Source organism: Leptodactylus fuscus, chromosome 4 (assembly GCF_031893055.1).
Source record: "Leptodactylus fuscus isolate aLepFus1 chromosome 4, aLepFus1.hap2, whole genome shotgun sequence".
Lineage (NCBI taxonomy): Eukaryota > Metazoa > Chordata > Amphibia > Anura > Leptodactylidae > Leptodactylus > Leptodactylus fuscus.
In genome coordinates this window covers 64,051,382-64,069,763 of record NC_134268.1, presented here as the reverse complement: position 1 = coordinate 64,069,763, position 18,382 = coordinate 64,051,382, and positions in this window count along the sequence as shown.

The window sequence follows — 18,382 nt, the reverse complement described above, 5'->3', positions numbered from 1 at the left end:
TCTGACCTCTCAGTCTAATTCTGGCTCTAACCTCTCTGTCTAAATCTGGCTCTAGCCTCTCAGTCTAAATCTGGCTCTGACCTCTCAGTCTAATTGTGGCTCTGACCTCTCAGACTGATTCTGGCTCTGACCTCTCAGACTGATTCTGGCTCTGACCTCTCAGTCTAATTCTGGCTCTGACCTCTCAGTCTAATTCTGGCTCTGACCTCTCAGACTGATTCTGGCTCTGACCTCTCAGACTGATTCTGGCTTTGACCTCTCAGACTGATTCTGGCTCTGATCTCTCAGACTGATTCTGGCTCTGACCTCTCAGACTGATTCTGGCTCTGACCTCTCAGACTGCTTCTGGCTCTGACCTCTCAGTCTAATTCTGGCTCTGACCTCTTAGTCTAATGCTGGCTCTGACCTCTCAGTCTATTTCTGGCTCTGACCTCTCAGTCTAATTCTGGCTCTGACCTCTCAGTCTAATTCTGGCTCTGACCTCTCATACTTATTCTGGCTCTGACCTCTCAGTCTAATTCTGGCTCTGACCTCTCATTCTAATTCTGGCTCTGACCTCTCAGTCTAATGCTGGCTCTGACCTCTCAGTCTAATTTTGGCTCTGACCTCTCAGACTGATTCTGGCTCTGACCTCTCATACTAATTCTGGCTCTGACCTCTCAGTCTAATTCTGGCTCTGACCTCTTAGTCTAATTCTGACTCTGACCTCTCATACTTATTCTTGCTCTGACCTCTCAGTCTAATTCTGGCTTTAACCTCTCAGTCTAATTTTGGCTCTGACCTCTCAGACTTATTCTCGCTCTGACCTTTCATACTAATTCTGGCTCTGACCTCTCAGTCTAATTCTGGCTCTGACCTCTCAGTCTAATTCTGGCTCTGACTTCTCAATCTAATTCTGGCTCTAACCTCTCAGTCTAATTCTGGCTCTAACCTCTCTATCTAATTCTGGCTCTAACCTCTCAGACTGATTCTGGCTTTGACCTCTCAGACTGATTCTGGCTCTGACCTCTCAGACTGCTTCTGGCTCTGACCTCTCAGTCTAATTCTGGCTCTGACCTCTTAGTCTAATACTGGCTCTGACCTCTTAGTCTATTTCTGGCTCTGACCTCTCAGTCTAATTCTGGCTCTAACCTCTCAGTCTAATTCTGGCTCTGACCTCTCAGACTGATTCTGGCTCTGACCTCTCAGACTGATTCTGGCTCTGACCTCTTAGTCTAATTCTGGCTCTGACCTCTTAGTCTAATTCTGGCTCTGACCTCTCAGACTGATTCTGGCTCTGACTTCTCAGTCTAATTCTGGCTCTGACCTCTCAGTCTAATTCTGGCTCTGACCTCTCATACTTATTCTGGCTCTGACCTCTCAGTCTAATTCTGGCTCTGACCTCTCATTCTAATTCTGGCTCTGACCTCTTAGACTAATTCTGGCTCTGACCTCTCATTCTAATTCTGGCTCTGACCTCTTAGACTGATTCTGGCTCTGACCTCTCAGTCTAATTCTGGCTCTGACCTCTCAGTCTAATGCTGGCTCTGACCTCTCGGTCTAATTCTGGCTCTGACCTCTCAGACTGATTCTGGCTCTGACCTCTCAGACTGATTCTGGCTCTGACCTCTCAGTCTAATTCTGGCTCTGACCTCTCAGACTGATTCTGGCTCTGACCTCTTAGAATGATTCTGGCTCTGACCTCTCATACTAATTCTGGCTTTGACCTCTCAGTCTTATTTTGGCTCTGACCTCTCAGACTGATTCTGGCTCTGACCTCTCCGACTGATTCTGGCTTTCACCTCTCTGTCTAATGCTGGCTCTGATCTCTCAGAATGATTCTGGCTCTGACCTCTCAGACTGATTCTGGCTCTGACCTCTCAGACTGCTTCTGGCTCTGACCTCTCAGTCTAATTCTGGCTCTGACCTCTTAGTCTAATGCTGGCTCTGACCTCTCAGTCTATTTCTGGCTCTGACCTCTCAGTCTGATTCTGGCTCTGACCTCTCAGTCTAATTCTGGCTCTGACCTCTCAGTCTAATTCTGGCTCTGAACTCTCAGACTGATTCTGGCTCTGACCTCTTAGACTGATTCTGGCTCTGACCTCTCAGACTGATTCTGGCTCTGACCTCTCGAACTAATTCTGGCTTTGACCTCTCAGTCTAATTTTGGCTCTGACCTCTCAGACTGATTCTGGCTCTGTCCTCTCATACTGCGTCTGGCTCTGACCTCTCAGTCTAATTCTGGCTCTGACCTCTCAGTCTAATTCTGGCTCTGACCTCTCAGACTGATTTTGGCTCTGACCTCTCAGTCTAATTCTGGCTCTGACCTCTCAGTCTAATTCTGGCTCTGTCCTCTCAGTCTAATTCTGGCTCTGACCTCTCAGACTGATTCTGGCTCTGACCTCTCATACTAATTCTGGCTTTGACCTCTCAGTCTAATTTTGGCTCTGACCTCTCAGACTGATTCTGGCTCTCACCTTTCATACTAATTCTGGCTCTGACCTCTCAGTCTAATTCTGGCTCTGACCTCTCAGTCTAATTCTGGCTCTGACCTCTCAGTCTAATTCTGGCTCTGACCTCTCAGTCTAATTCTGGCTCTGACCTCTCAGTCTAATTCTGGCTCTAACCTCTCTGTCTAATTCTGGCTCTAACCTTTCAGTCTAAATCTGGCTCTGACCTCTCAGTCTAATTGTGGCTCTGACCTCTCAGACTGATTCTGGCTCTGACCTCTCAGACTGATTCTGGCTCTGACCTCTCAGTCTAATTTTGGCTCTGACCTCTTAGTCTAATGCTGGCTCTGACCTCTCAGTCTATTTCTGGCTCTGACCTCTTAGTCTAATTCTGGCTCTGACCTCTCAGTCTAATTCTGGCTCTGACCTCTCAGACTGATTCTGGCTCTGACCTCTCAGACTGATTCTGGCTTTGACCTCTCTGTCTAATTCTGGCTCTGATCTCTCAGACTGATTCTGGCTCTGACCTCTCAGACTGATTCTGGCTCTGACCTCTCAGACTGCTTCTGGCTCTGACCTCTCAGTCTAATTCTGGCTCTGACCTCTCAGTCTAATGCTGGCTCTGACCTCTCAGTCTATTTCTGGCTCTGACCTCTTAGTCTAATTCTGGCTCTGACCTCTCAGTCTAATTCTGGCTCTTTCCTCTCATTCTAATTCTGGCTCTGACCTCTCAGACTGATTCTGGTTCTGACCTCTTAGACTGATTCTGGCTCTGACCTCTCATACTAATTCTGGCTTTGACCTCTCAGTCTAATTTTGGCTCTGACCTCTCAGACTGCTTCTGGCTCTGACCTCTCAGTCTAATTCTGGCTCTGACCTCTCAGTCTAATTCTGGCTCTGACCTCTCAGTCTAATTCTGGCTCTGACCTCTCAGTCTAATTCTGGCTCTGACCTCTCAGACTTATTCTGGCTCTGACCTCTCATACTTATTCTGGCTCTGACCTCTCAGTCTAATTCTGGCTCTGACCTCTCAGACTGATTCTGGCTCTGACCTCTCTTACTGCTTCTGGTTCTGACCTCTCAGTCTAATTCTGGCTCTGACCTCTCAGTCTAATTCTGGCTCTGACCTCTCAGTCTAATTCTGGCTCTGACCTCTCAGACTTATTCTGGCTCTGACCTCTCATACTTATTCTGGCTCTGACCTCTCAGTCTAATTCTGGCTCTGACCTCTCATTCTAATTCTGGCTCTGACCTCTCAGACTGATTCCGGCTCTGACCTCTCAGTCTAATTCTGGCTCTGACCTCTCAGTCTAATTCTGGATCTGACCTCTCAGTCTAATTCTGGCTCTGACCTCTCAGACTCATTCTGGCTCTGACCTCTCAGACTGATTCTGGCTCTGACCTCTCAGTCTAATTCTGGCTCTGACCTCTCAGTCTAATTCTGGCTCTGACCTCTCAGTCTAATTCTGGCTCTGACCTCTCAGACTGATTCTGGCTCTGACCTCTTAGACTGATTCTGGCTCTGACCTCTCATACTAATTCTGGCTTTGACCTCTCAGTCTAATTCTGGCTCTGACCTCTCAGACTGATTCTAGCTCTGACCTCTCAGTCTAATTCTGGCTCTGACCTCTCAGACTGATTTTGGCACTGACCTCTCAGTCTAATTCTGGCTCTGACCTCTCAGACTGATTCTGGCTCTGACCTCTCAGTCTAATTCTGGCTCTGACCTCTCAGTCTAATTCTGTCTCTGACCTCTCAGACTGATTCTGGCTCTGACCTCTCTTACTGCTTCTGGCTCTGACCTCTCAGTCTAATTCTGGCTCTGACCTCTCAGTCTAATTCTGGCTCTGACCTCTCAGTCTAATTCTGGCTCTGACCTCTCAGACTTATCCTGGCTCTGACCTCTCATACTTATTCTGGCTCTGACCTCTCAGTCTAATTCTGGCTCTGACCTCTCATTCTAATTCTGGCTCTGACCTCTCAGACTGATTCCGGCTCTGACCTCTCAGTCTAATTCTGGCTCTGACCTCTCAGTCTAATTCTTGATCTGACCTCTCAGTCTAATTCTGGCTCTGACCTCTCAGACTCATTCTGGCTCTGACCTCTCAGACTCATTCTGGCTCTGACCTCTCAGTCTAATTCTGGCTCTGACCTCTCAGTCTAATTCTGGCTCTGACCTCTCAGTCTAATTCTGGCTCTGACCTCTCAGACTGATTCTGGCTCTGACCTCTTAGACTGATTCTGGCTCTGACCTCTCATACTAATTCTGGCTTTGACCTCTCAGTCTAATTCTGGCTCTGACCTCTCAGACTGATTCTGGCTCTGACCTCTCAGTCTAATTCTGGCTCTGACCTCTCAGACTGATTTTGGCACTGACCTCTCAGTCTAATTCTGGCTCTGACCTCTCAGACTGATTCTGGCTCTGACCTCTCAGTCTAATTCTGGCTCTGACCTCTCAGACTGATTCTGGCTCTGACCTTTCAGACTGATTCTGGCTCTGACCTCTCAGTCGAATTCTGGCTATGACCTCTCAGACTGATTTTGGCTCTGACCTCTCAGTCTAATTCTGGCTCTGACCTCTCAGACTGATTCTGGCTCTGACCTCTCAGACTGATTCTGGCTCTTACCTCTCATACTAATTCTGGCTTTGACCTCTCAGTATAATTCTGGCTCTGACCTCTCATACTTATTCTGGCTCTGACCTCTCAGTCTAATTCTGGCTCTGACCTCTCATTCTAATTCTGGCTCTGACCTCTCAGACTGATTCTGGCTCTGACCTCTCAGTATAATTGTGGCTCTGACCTCTCAGACTGATTCTGGCTCTGACCTCTCAGTCTATTTCTGGCTCTGACCTCTCAGTCTAATTCTGGCTCTGACCTCTCAGTCTAATTCTGGCTCTCACCTCTCAGACTGATTCTGGCTCTGACCTCTTAGACTGATTCTGGCTCTAACCTCTCATACTAATTCTGGCTTTGACCTCTCAGTCTAATTTTGGCTCTGACCTCTCAGACTGATTCTGGCTCTGACCTCTCAGTCTAATTTTGGCTCTGACCTCTCAGACTGATTCTGGCTCTGACCTTTCATATTAATTCTGGCTCTGACCTCTCAGTCTAATTCTGGCTCTGACCTCTCAGTCTAATTCTGGCTCTAATCTCTCTGTCTAATTCTGGCTCTAACCTCTCAGTCGAAATCTGGCTCTGACCTCTCAGTCTAATTGTGGCTCTGACCTCTCAGACTGATTTTGGCTCTGACCTCTCAGACTGATTCTGGCTCTGACCTCTCAGTCTAATTCTGGCTCTGACCTCTTAGTCTAATGCTGGCTCTGACGTCTCAGTCTATTTCTGGCTCTGACCTCTCAGTCTAATTCTGGCTCTGACCTCTCAGTCTAATTCTGGCTCTGACCTCTCAGTCTAATTCTGGCTCTGTCCTCTCAGTCTAATTCTGGCTCTGACCTCTCAGACTGATTCTGGCTCTGACCTCTCATACTAATTCTGGCTTTGACCTCTCAGTCTAATTCTGGCTCTGACCTCTCAGACTGATTCTGGCTCTGACCTTTCATACTAATTCTGGCTCTGACCTCTCAGTCTAATTCTGGCTCTGACCTCTCAGTCTAATTCTGGCTCTGACCTCTCAGTCTAATTCTGGCTCTGACCTCTCAGTCTAATTCTGGCTCTGACCTCTCTGTCTAATTCTGGCTCTAACCTCTCTGTCTAATTCTGGCTCTAACCTCTCAGTCTAAATCTGGCTCTGACCTCTCAGTCTAATTGTGGATCTGACCTCTCAGACTGATTCTGGCTCTGACCTCTCAGACTGATTCTGGCTCTGACCTCTTAGACTGATTCTGGCTCTGACCTCTCAGACTGATTCTGGCTCTGACCTCTCGAACTAATTCTGGCTTTGACCTCTCAGTCTAATTTTGGCTCTGACCTCTCAGACTGATTCTGGCTCTGTCCTCTCATACTGCGTCTGGCTCTGACCTCTCAGTCTAATTCTGGCTCTGACCTCTCAGTCTAATTCTGGCTCTGACCTCTCAGTCTAATTCTGGCTCTGTCCTCTCAGTCTAATTCTGGCTCTGACCTCTCAGACTGATTCTGGCTCTGACCTCTCATACTAATTCTGGCTTTGACCTCTCAGTCTAATTTTGGCTCTGACCTCTCAGACTGATTCTGGCTCTCACCTTTCATACTAATTCTGGCTCTGACCTCTCAGTCTAATTCTGGCTCTGACCTCTCAGTCTAATTCTGGCTCTGACCTCTCAGTCTAATTCTGGCTCTGACCTCTCTGTCTAATTCTGGCTCTAACCTCTCTGTCTAATTCTGGCTCTAACCTCTCAGTCTAAATCTGGCTCTGACCTCTCAGTCTAATTGTGGCTCTGACCTCTCAGACTGATTCTGGCTCTGACCTCTCAGACTGATTCTGGCTCTGACCTCTCAGTCTAATTTTGGCTCTGACCTCTTAGTCTAATGCTGGCTCTGACCTCTCAGTCTAATTCTGGCTCTGACCTCTCAGACTGATTCTGGCTCTGACCTCTCAGACTGATTCTGGCTTTGACCTCTCTGTCTAATTCTGGCTCTGATCTCTCAGACTGATTCTGGCTCTGACCTCTCAGACTGATTCTGGCTCTGACCTCTCAGACTGCTTCTGGCTCTGACCTCTCAGTCTAATTCTGGCTCTGACCTCTTAGTCTAATGCTGGCTCTGACCTCTCAGTCTATTTCTGGCTCTGACCTCTCAGTCTAATTCTGGCTCTGACCTCTCAGTCTAATTCTGGCTCTTTCCTCTCAGTCTAATTCTGGCTCTGACCTCTCAGACTGATTCTGGCTCTGACCTCTTAGACTGATTCTGGCTCTGACCTCTCATACTAATTCTGGCTCTGACCTCTCAGTCTAATTCTGGCTCTGACCTCTCAGTCTTATTCTGGCTCTGACCTCACAGTCTAATTCTGGCTCAGACCTCTCAGTCTAATTCTGGCTTTCCTCTCAGTCTAATTCTGGCTCTGACCTCTCAGACTGATTCTGGCTCTGACCTCTTAGACTGATTCTGGCCATGACTTCTCATACTAATTCTGGCTTTGACCTCTCAGTCTAATTTTGGCTCTGACCTCTCAGACTGATTCTGGCTCTGACCTTTCATACTAATTCTGGCTCTGACCTCTCAGTCTAATTCTGGCTCTGACCTCTCAGTCTAATTCTGGCTCTGACCTCTTAGTCTAATTCTGGCTCTGACCTCTCAGTCTAATTCTGGCTCTGACCTCTCAGACTGATTCTGGCTCTGACCTTTCATACTAATTCTGGCTCTGACCTCTCAGTCTAATTCTGGCTCTGACCTCTCAGTCTAATTCTGGCTCTGACCTCTCAGTCTAATTCTGGCTCTGACCTCTCAGTCTAATTCTGGCTCTGACCTCTCTGTCTAATTCTGGCTCTAACCTCTCTGTCTAATTCTGGCTCTAACCTCTCAGTCTAAATCTGGCTCTGACCTCTCAGTCTAATTGTGGATCTGACCTCTCAGACTGATTCTGGCTCTGACCTCTCAGACTGATTCTGGCTCTGACCTCTTAGACTGATTCTGGCTCTGACCTCTCAGACTGATTCTGGCTCTGACCTCTCGAACTAATTCTGGCTTTGACCTCTCAGTCTAATTTTGGCTCTGACCTCTCAGTCTAATTCTGGCTCTGACCTCTCAGTCTAATTCTGGCTCTGACCTCTCAGTATAATTCTGGCTCTGACCTCTCAGACTTATTCTGGCTCTGACCTCTCATACTTATTCTGGCTCTGACCTCTCAGTCTAATTCTGGCTCTGACCTCTCAGTCTAATTCTGGCTCTAACCTCTCTGTCTAAATCTGGCTCTAGCCTCTCAGTCTAAATCTGGCTCTGACCTCTCAGTCTAATTGTGGCCCTGACCTCTCAGACTGATTCTGGCTCTGACCTCTCAGACTGATTCTGGCTCTGACCTCTCAGTCTAATTCTGGCTCTGACCTCTCAGTCTAATTCTGGCTCTGACCTCTCAGACTGATTCTGGCTCTGACCTCTCAGACTGATTCTGGCTTTGACCTCTCAGACTGATTCTGGCTCTGATCTCTCAGACTGATTCTGGCTCTGACCTCTCAGACTGATTCTGGCTCTGACCTCTCAGACTGCTTCTGGCTCTGACCTCTCAGTCTAATTCTGGCTCTGACCTCTTAGTCTAATGCTGGCTCTGACCTCTCAGTCTATTTCTGGCTCTGACCTCTCAGTCTAATTCTGGCTCTGACCTCTCAGTCTAATTCTGGCTCTGACCTCTCATACTTATTCTGGCTCTGACCTCTCAGTCTAATTCTGGCTCTGACCTCTCATTCTAATTCTGGCTCTGACCTCTTAGACTAATTCTGGCTCTGACCTCTCATTCTAATTCTGGCTCTGACCTCTCAGTCTAATGCTGGCTCTGACCTCTCAGTCTAATTTTGGCTCTGACCTCTCATACTAATTCTGGCTCTGACCTCTCAGTCTAATTCTGGCTCTGACCTCTTAGTCTAATTCTGGCTCTGACCTCTCATACTTATTCTTGCTCTGACCTCTCAGTCTAATTCTGGCTTTAACCTCTCAGTCTAATTTTGGCTCTGACCTCTCAGACTTATTCTCGCTCTGACCTTTCATACTAATTCTGGCTCTGACCTCTCAGTCTAATTCTGGCTCTGACTTCTCAATCTAATTCTGGCTCTAACTTCTCAATCTAATTCTGGCTCTAACCTCTCAGTCTAATTCTGGCTCTAACCTCTCTATCTAATTCTGGCTCTAACCTCTCAGACTGATTCTGGCTTTGACCTCTCAGACTGATTCTGGCTCTGACCTCTCAGACTGCTTCTGGCTCTCACCTCTCAGTCTAATTCTGGCTCTGACCTCTTAGTCTAATGCTGGCTCTGACCTCTTAGTCTATTTCTGGCTCTGACCTCTCAGTCTAATTCTGGCTCTAACCTCTCAGTCTAATTCTGGCTCTGACCTCTCAGACTGATTCTGGCTCTGACCTCTCAGACTGATTCTGGCTCTGACCTCTTAGTCTAATTCTGGCTCTGACCTCTTAGTCTAATTCTGGCTCTGACCTCTCAGACTGATTCTGGCTCTGACTTCTCAGTCTAATTCTGGCTCTGACCTCTCAGTCTAATTCTGGCTCTGACCTCTCATACTTATTCTGGCTCTGACCTCTCAGTCTAATTCTGGCTCTGACCTCTCATTCTAATTCTGGCTCTGACCTCTTAGACTAATTCTGGCTCTGACCTCTCATTCTAATTCTGGCTCTGACCTCTTAGACTGATTCTGGCTCTGACCTCTCAGTCTAATTCTGGCTCTGACCTCTCAGTCTAATGCTGGCTCTGACCTCTCGGTCTAATTCTGGCTCTGACCTCTCAGACTGATTCTGGCTCTGACCTCTCAGACTGATTCTGGCTCTGACCTCTCAGTCTAATTCTGGCTCTGACCTCTCAGACTGATTCTGGCTCTGACCTCTTAGAATGATTCTGGCTCTGACCTCTCATACTAATTCTGGCTTTGACCTCTCAGTCTTATTTTGGCTCTGACCTCTCAGACTGATTCTGGCTCTGACCTCTCCGACTGATTCTGGCTTTCACCTCTCTGTCTAATTCTGGCTCTGATCTCTCAGAATGATTCTGGCTCTGACCTCTCAGACTGATTCTGGCTCTGACCTCTCAGACTGCTTCTGGCTCTGACCTCTCAGTCTAATTCTGGCTCTGACCTCTTAGTCTAATGCTGGCTCTGACCTCTCAGTCTATTTCTGGCTCTGACCTCTCAGTCTGATTCTGGCTCTGACCTCTCAGTCTAATTCTGGCTCTGACCTCTCAGTCTAATTCTGGCTCTGACCTCTCAGACTGATTCTGGCTCTGACCTCTTAGACTGATTCTGGCTCTGACCTCTCAGACTGATTCTGGCTCTGACCTCTCAGTCTAATTCTGGCTCTGACCTCTCAGTCTAATTCTGGCTCTGACCTCTCAGTCTAATTCTGGCTCTGACCTCTCAGACTGATTCCGGCTCTGACCTCTCAGTCTAATTCTGGCTCTGACCTCTCAGTCTAATTCTGGATCTGACCTCTCAGTCTAATTCTGGCTCTGACCTCTCAGACTCATTCTGGCTCTGACCTCTCAGACTGATTCTGGCTCTGACCTCTCAGTCTAATTCTGGCTCTGACCTCTCAGTCTAATTCTGGCTCTGACCTCTCAGTCTAATTCTGGCTCTGACCTCTCAGACTGATTCTGGCTCTGACCTCTTAGACTGATTCTGGCTCTGACCTCTCATACTAATTCTGGCTTTGACCTCTCAGTCTAATTCTGGCTCTGACCTCTCAGACTGATTCTAGCTCTGACCTCTCAGTCTAATTCTGGCTCTGACCTCTCAGACTGATTTTGGCACTGACCTCTCAGTCTAATTCTGGCTCTGACCTCTCAGACTGATTCTGGCTCTGACCTCTCAGTCTAATTCTGGCTCTGACCTCTCAGTCTAATTCTGTCTCTGACCTCTCAGACTGATTCTGGCTCTGACCTCTCTTACTGCTTCTGGCTCTGACCTCTCAGTCTAATTCTGGCTCTGACCTCTCAGTCTAATTCTGGCTCTGACCTCTCAGTCTAATTCTGGCTCTGACCTCTCAGACTTATCCTGGCTCTGACCTCTCATACTTATTCTGGCTCTGACCTCTCAGTCTAATTCTGGCTCTGACCTCTCATTCTAATTCTGGCTCTGACCTCTCAGACTGATTCCGGCTCTGACCTCTCAGTGTAATTCTGGCTCTGACCTCTCAGTCTAATTCTTGATCTGACCTCTCAGTCTAATTCTGGCTCTGACCTCTCAGACTCATTCTGGCTCTGACCTCTCAGACTCATTCTGGCTCTGACCTCTCAGTCTAATTCTGGCTCTGACCTCTCAGTCTAATTCTGGCTCTGACCTCTCAGTCTAATTCTGGCTCTGACCTCTCAGACTGATTCTGGCTCTGACCTCTTAGACTGATTCTGGCTCTGACCTCTCATACTAATTCTGGCTTTGACCTCTCAGTCTAATTCTGGCTCTGACCTCTCAGACTGATTCTGGCTCTGACCTCTCAGTCTAATTCTGGCTCTGACCTCTCAGACTGATTTTGGCACTGACCTCTCAGTCTAATTCTGGCTCTGACCTCTCAGACTGATTCTGGCTCTGACCTCTCAGTCTAATTCTGGCTCTGACCTCTCAGACTGATTCTGGCTCTGACCTTTCAGACTGATTCTGGCTCTGACCTCTCAGTCGAATTCTGGCTATGACCTCTCAGACTGATTTTGGCTCTGACCTCTCAGTCTAATTCTGGCTCTGACCTCTCATACTAATTCTGGCTTTGACCTCTCAGTCTAATTCTGGCTCTGACCTCTCATACTTATTCTGGCTCTGACCTCTCAGTCTAATTCTGGCTCTGACCTCTCATTCTAATTCTGGCTCTGACCTCTCAGACTGATTCTGGCTCTGACCTCTCAGTATAATTGTGGCTCTGACCTCTCAGACTGATTCTGGCTCTGACCTCTCAGTCTATTTCTGGCTCTGACCTCTCAGTCTAATTCTGGCTCTGACCTCTCAGTCTAATTCTGGCTCTCACCTCTCAGACTGATTCTGGCTCTGACCTCTTAGACTGATTCTGGCTCTAACCTCTCATACTAATTCTGGCTTTGACCTCTCAGTCTAATTTTGGCTCTGACCTCTCAGACTGATTCTGGCTCTGACCTCTCAGTCTAATTTTGGCTCTGACCTCTCAGACTGATTCTGGCTCTGACCTTTCATATTAATTCTGGCTCTGACCTCTCAGTCTAATTCTGGCTCTGACCTCTCAGTCTAATTCTGGCTCTAATCTCTCTGTCTAATTCTGGCTCTAACCTCTCAGTCGAAATCTGGCTCTGACCTCTCAGTCTAATTGTGGCTCTGACCTCTCAGACTGATTTTGGCTCTGACCTCTCAGACTGATTCTGGCTCTGACCTCTCAGTCTAATTCTGGCTCTGACCTCTTAGTCTAATGCTGGCTCTGACGTCTCAGTCTATTTCTGGCTCTGACCTCTCAGTCTAATTCTGGCTCTGACCTCTCAGTCTAATTCTGGCTCTGACCTCTCAGTCTAATTCTGGCTCTGTCCTCTCAGTCTAATTCTGGCTCTGACCTCTCAGACTGATTCTGGCTCTGACCTCTCATACTAATTCTGGCTTTGACCTCTCAGTCTAATTCTGGCTCTGACCTCTCAGACTGATTCTGGCTCTGACCTTTCATACTAATTCTGGCTCTGACCTCTCAGTCTAATTCTGGCTCTGACCTCTCAGTCTAATTCTGGCTCTGACCTCTCAGTCTAATTCTGGCTCTGACCTCTCAGTCTAATTCTGGCTCTGACCTCTCTGTCTAATTCTGGCTCTAACCTCTCTGTCTAATTCTGGCTCTAACCTCTCAGTCTAAATCTGGCTCTGACCTCTCAGTCTAATTGTGGATCTGACCTCTCAGACTGATTCTGGCTCTGACCTCTCAGACTGATTCTGGCTCTGACCTCTTAGACTGATTCTGGCTCTGACCTCTCAGACTGATTCTGGCTCTGACCTCTCGAACTAATTCTGGCTTTGACCTCTCAGTCTAATTTTGGCTCTGACCTCTCAGACTGATTCTGGCTCTGTCCTCTCATACTGCGTCTGGCTCTGACCTCTCAGTCTAATTCTGGCTCTGACCTCTCAGTCTAATTCTGGCTCTGACCTCTCAGACTGATTTTGGCTCTGACCTCTCAGTCTAATTCTGGCTCTGACCTCTCAGTCTAATTCTGGCTCTGTCCTCTCAGTCTAATTCTGGCTCTGACCTCTCAGACTGATTCTGGCTCTGACCTCTCATACTAATTCTGGCTTTGACCTCTCAGTCTAATTTTGGCTCTGACCTCTCAGACTGATTCTGGCTCTCACCTTTCATACTAATTCTGGCTCTGACCTCTCAGTCTAATTCTGGCTCTGACCTCTCAGTCTAATTCTGGCTCTGACCTCTCAGTCTAATTCTGGCTCTGACCTCTCTGTCTAATTCTGGCTCTAACCTCTCTGTCTAATTCTGGCTCTAACCTCTCAGTCTAAATCTGGCTCTGACCTCTCAGTCTAATTGTGGCTCTGACCTCTCAGACTGATTCTGGCTCTGACCTCTCAGACTGATTCTGGCTCTGACCTCTCAGTCTAATTTTGGCTCTGACCTCTTAGTCTAATGCTGGCTCTGACCTCTCAGTCTATTTCTGGCTCTGACCTCTTAGTCTAATTCTGGCTCTGACCTCTCAGTCTAATTCTGGCTCTGACCTCTCAGACTGATTCTGGCTCTGACCTCTCAGACTGATTCTGGCTTTGACCTCTCTGTCTAATTCTGGCTCTGATCTCTCAGACTGATTCTGGCTCTGACCTCTCAGACTGATTCTGGCTCTGACCTCTCAGACTGCTTCTGGCTCTGACCTCTCAGTCTAATTCTGGCTCTGACCTCTTAGTCTAATGCTGGCTCTGACCTCTCAGTCTATTTCTGGCTCTGACCTCTCAGTCTAATTCTGGCTCTGACCTCTCAGTCTAATTCTGGCTCTTTCCTCTCAGTCTAATTCTGGCTCTGACCTCTCAGACTGATTCTGGCTCTGACCTCTTAGACTGATTCTGGCTCTGACCTCTCATACTAATTCTGGCTCTGACCTCTCAGTCTAATTCTGGCTCTGACCTCTCAGTCTTATTCTGGCTCTGACCTCACAGTCTAATTCTGGCTCAGACCTCTCAGTCTAATTCTGGCTTTCCTCTCAGTCTAATTCTGGCTCTGACCTCTCAGACTGATTCTGGCTCTGACCTCTTAGACTGATTCTGGCCATGACTTCTCATACTAATTCTGGCTTTGACCTCTCAGTCTAATTTTGGCTCTGACCTCTCAGACTGATTCTGGCTCTGACCTTTCATACTAATTCTGGCTCTGACCTCTCAGTCTAATTCTGGCTCTGACCTCTCAGTCTAATTCTGGCTCTGACCTCTTAGTCTAATTCTGGCTCTGACCTCTCAGTCTAATTCTGGCTCTGACCTCTCAGACTGATTCTGGCTCTGACCTTTCATACTAATTCTGGCTCTGACCTCTCAGTCTAATTCTGGCTCTGACCTCTCAGTCTAATTCTGGCTCTGACCTCTCAGTCTAATTCTGGCTCTGACCTCTCAGTCTAATTCTGGCTCTGACCTCTCTGTCTAATTCTGGCTCTAACCTCTCTGTCTAATTCTGGCTCTAACCTCTCAGTCTAAATCTGGCTCTGACCTCTCAGTCTAATTGTGGATCTGACCTCTCAGACTGATTCTGGCTCTGACCTCTCAGACTGATTCTGGCTCTGACCTCTTAGACTGATTCTGGCTCTGACCTCTCAGACTGATTCTGGCTCTGACCTCTCGAACTAATTCTGGCTTTGACCTCTCAGTCTAATTTTGGCTCTGACCTCTCAGTCTAATTCTGGCTCTGACCTCTCAGTCTAATTCTGGCTCTGACCTCTCAGTATAATTCTGGCTCTGACCTCTCAGACTTATTCTGGCTCTGACCTCTCATACTTATTCTGGCTCTGACCTCTCAGTCTAATTCTGGCTCTGACCTCTCAGTCTAATTCTGGCTCTAACCTCTCTGTCTAAATCTGGCTCTAGCCTCTCAGTCTAAATCTGGCTCTGACCTCTCAGTCTAATTGTGGCTCTGACCTCTCAGACTGATTCTGGCTCTGACCTCTCAGACTGATTCTGGCTCTGACCTCTCAGTCTAATTCTGGCTCTGACCTCTCAGTCTAATTCTGGCTCTGACCTCTCAGACTGATTCTGGCTTTGACCTCTCAGACTGATTCTGGCTCTGATCTCTCAGACTGATTCTGGCTCTGACCTCTCAGACTGATTCTGGCTCTGACCTCTCAGACTGCTTCTGGCTCTGACCTCTCAGTCTAATTCTGGCTCTGACCTCTTAGTCTAATGCTGGCTCTGACCTCTCAGTCTATTTCTGGCTCTGACCTCTCAGTCTAATTCTGGCTCTGACCTCTCAGTCTAATTCTGGCTCTGACCTCTCATACTTATTCTGGCTCTGACCTCTCAGTCTAATTCTGGCTCTGACCTCTCATTCTAATTCTGGCTCTGACCTCTTAGACTAATTCTGGCTCTGACCTCTCATTCTAATTCTGGCTCTGACCTCTCAGTCTAATGCTGGCTCTGACCTCTCAGTCTAATTTTGGCTCTGACCTCTCAGACTGATTCTGGCTCTGACCTCTCATACTAATTCTGGCTCTGACCTCTCAGTCTAATTCTGGCTCTGACCTCTTAGTCTAATTCTGGCTCTGACCTCTCATACTTATTCTTGCTCTGACCTCTCAGTCTAATTCTGGCTTTAACCTCTCAGTCTAATTTTGGCTCTGACCTCTCAGACTTATTCTCGCTCTGACCTTTCATACTAATTCTGGCTCTGACCTCTCAGTCTAATTCTGGCTCTGACCTCTCAGTCTAATTCTGGCTCTGACTTCTCAATCTAATTCTGGCTCTAACCTCTCAGTCTAATTCTGGCTCTAACCTCTCTATCTAATTCTGGCTCTAACCTCTCAGACTGATTCTGGCTTTGACCTCTCAGACTGATTCTGGCTCTGACCTCTCAGACTGCTTCTGGCTCTCACCTCTCAGTCTAATTCTGGCTCTGACCTCTTAGTCTAATGCTGGCTCTGACCTCTTAGTCTATTTCTGGCTCTGACCTCTCAGTCTAATTCTGGCTCTAACCTCTCAGTCTAATTCTGGCTCTGACCTCTCAGACTGATTCTGGCTCTGACCTCTCAGACTGATTCTGGCTCTGACCTCTTAGTCTAATTCTGGCTCTGACCTCTTAGTCTAATTCTGGCTCTGACCTCTCAGACTGATTCTGGCTCTGACTTCTCAGTCTAATTCTGGCTCTGACCTCTCAGTCTAATTCTGGCTCTGACCTCTCATACTTATTCTGGCTCTGACCTCTCAGTCTAATTCTGGCTCTGACCTCTCATTCTAATTCTGGCTCTGACCTCTTAGACTAATTCTGGCTCTGACCTCTCATTCTAATTCTGGCTCTGACCTCTTAGACTGATTCTGGCTCTGACCTCTCAGTCTAATTCTGGCTCTGACCTCTCAGTCTAATGCTGGCTCTGACCTCTCGGTCTAATTCTGGCTCTGACCTCTCAGACTGATTCTGGCTCTGACCTCTCAGACTGATTCTGGCTCTGACCTCTCAGTCTAATTCTGGCTCTGACCTCTCAGACTGATTCTGGCTCTGACCTCTTAGAATGATTCTGGCTCTGACCTCTCATACTAATTCTGGCTTTGACCTCTCAGTCTTATTTTGGCTCTGACCTCTCAGACTGATTCTGGCTCTGACCTCTCCGACTGATTCTGGCTTTCACCTCTCTGTCTAATTCTGGCTCTGATCTCTCAGAATGATTCTGGCTCTGACCTCTCAGACTGATTCTGGCTCTGACCTCTCAGACTGCTTCTGGCTCTGACCTCTCAGTCTAATTCTGGCTCTGACCTCTTAGTCTAATGCTGGCTCTGACCTCTCAGTCTATTTCTGGCTCTGACCTCTCAGTCTGATTCTGGCTCTGACCTCTCAGTCTAATTCTGGCTCTGACCTCTCAGTCTAATTCTGGCTCTGACCTCTCAGACTGATTCTGGCTCTGACCTCTTAGACTGATTCTGGCTCTGACCTCTCAGACTGATTCTGGCTCTGACCTTTCGAACTAATTCTGGCTTTGACCTCTCAGTCTAATTTTGGCTCTGACCTCTCAGACTGATTCTGGCTCTGTCCTCTCATACTGCGTCTGGCTCTGACCTCTCAGTCTAATTCTGGCTCTGACCTCTCAGTCTAATTCTGGCTCTGACCTCTCAGACTGATTTTGGCTCTGACCTCTCAGTCTAATTCTGGCTCTGACCTCTCAGTCTAATTCTGGCTCTGTCCTCTCAGTCTAATTCTGGCTCTGACCTCTCAGACTGATTCTGGCTCTGACCTCTCATACTAATTCTGGCTTTGACCTCTCAGTCTAATTTTGGCTCTGACCTCTCAGACTGATTCTGGCTCTCACCTTTCATACTAATTCTGGCTCTGACCTCTCAGTCTAATTCTGGCTCTGACCTCTCAGTCTAATTCTGGCTCTGACCTCTCAGTCTAATTCTGGCTCTGACCTCTCAGTCTAATTCTGGCTCTAACCTCTCTGTCTAATTCTGGCTCTAACCTCTCAGTCTAAATCTGGCTCTGACCTCTCAGTCTAATTGTGGCTCTGACCTCTCAGACTGATTCTGGCTCTGACCTCTCAGACTGATTCTGGCTCTGACCTCTCAGTCTAATTTTGGCTCTGACCTCTTAGTCTAATGCTGGCTCTGACCTCTCAGTCTATTTCTGGCTCTGACCTCTTAGTCTAATTCTGGCTCTGACCTCTCAGTCTAATTCTGGCTCTGACCTCTCAGACTGATTCTGGCTCTGACCTCTCAGACTGATTCTGGCTTTGACCTCTCTGTCTAATTCTGGCTCTGATCTCTCAGACTGATTCTGGCTCTGACCTCTCAGACTGATTCTGGCTCTGACCTCTCAGACTGCTTCTGGCTCTGACCTCTCAGTCTAATTCTGGCTCTGACCTCTCAGTCTAATGCTGGCTCTGACCTCTCAGTCTATTTCTGGCTCTGACCTCTTAGTCTAATTCTGGCTCTGACCTCTCAGTCTAATTCTGGCTCTTTCCTCTCATTCTAATTCTGGCTCTGACCTCTCAGACTGATTCTGGTTCTGACCTCTTAGACTGATTCTGGCTCTGACCTCTCATACTAATTCTGGCTTTGACCTCTCAGTCTAATTTTGGCTCTGACCTCTCAGACTGCTTCTGGCTCTGACCTCTCAGTCTAATTCTGGCTCTGACCTCTCAGTCTAATTCTGGCTCTGACCTCTCAGTCTAATTCTGGCTCTGACCTCTC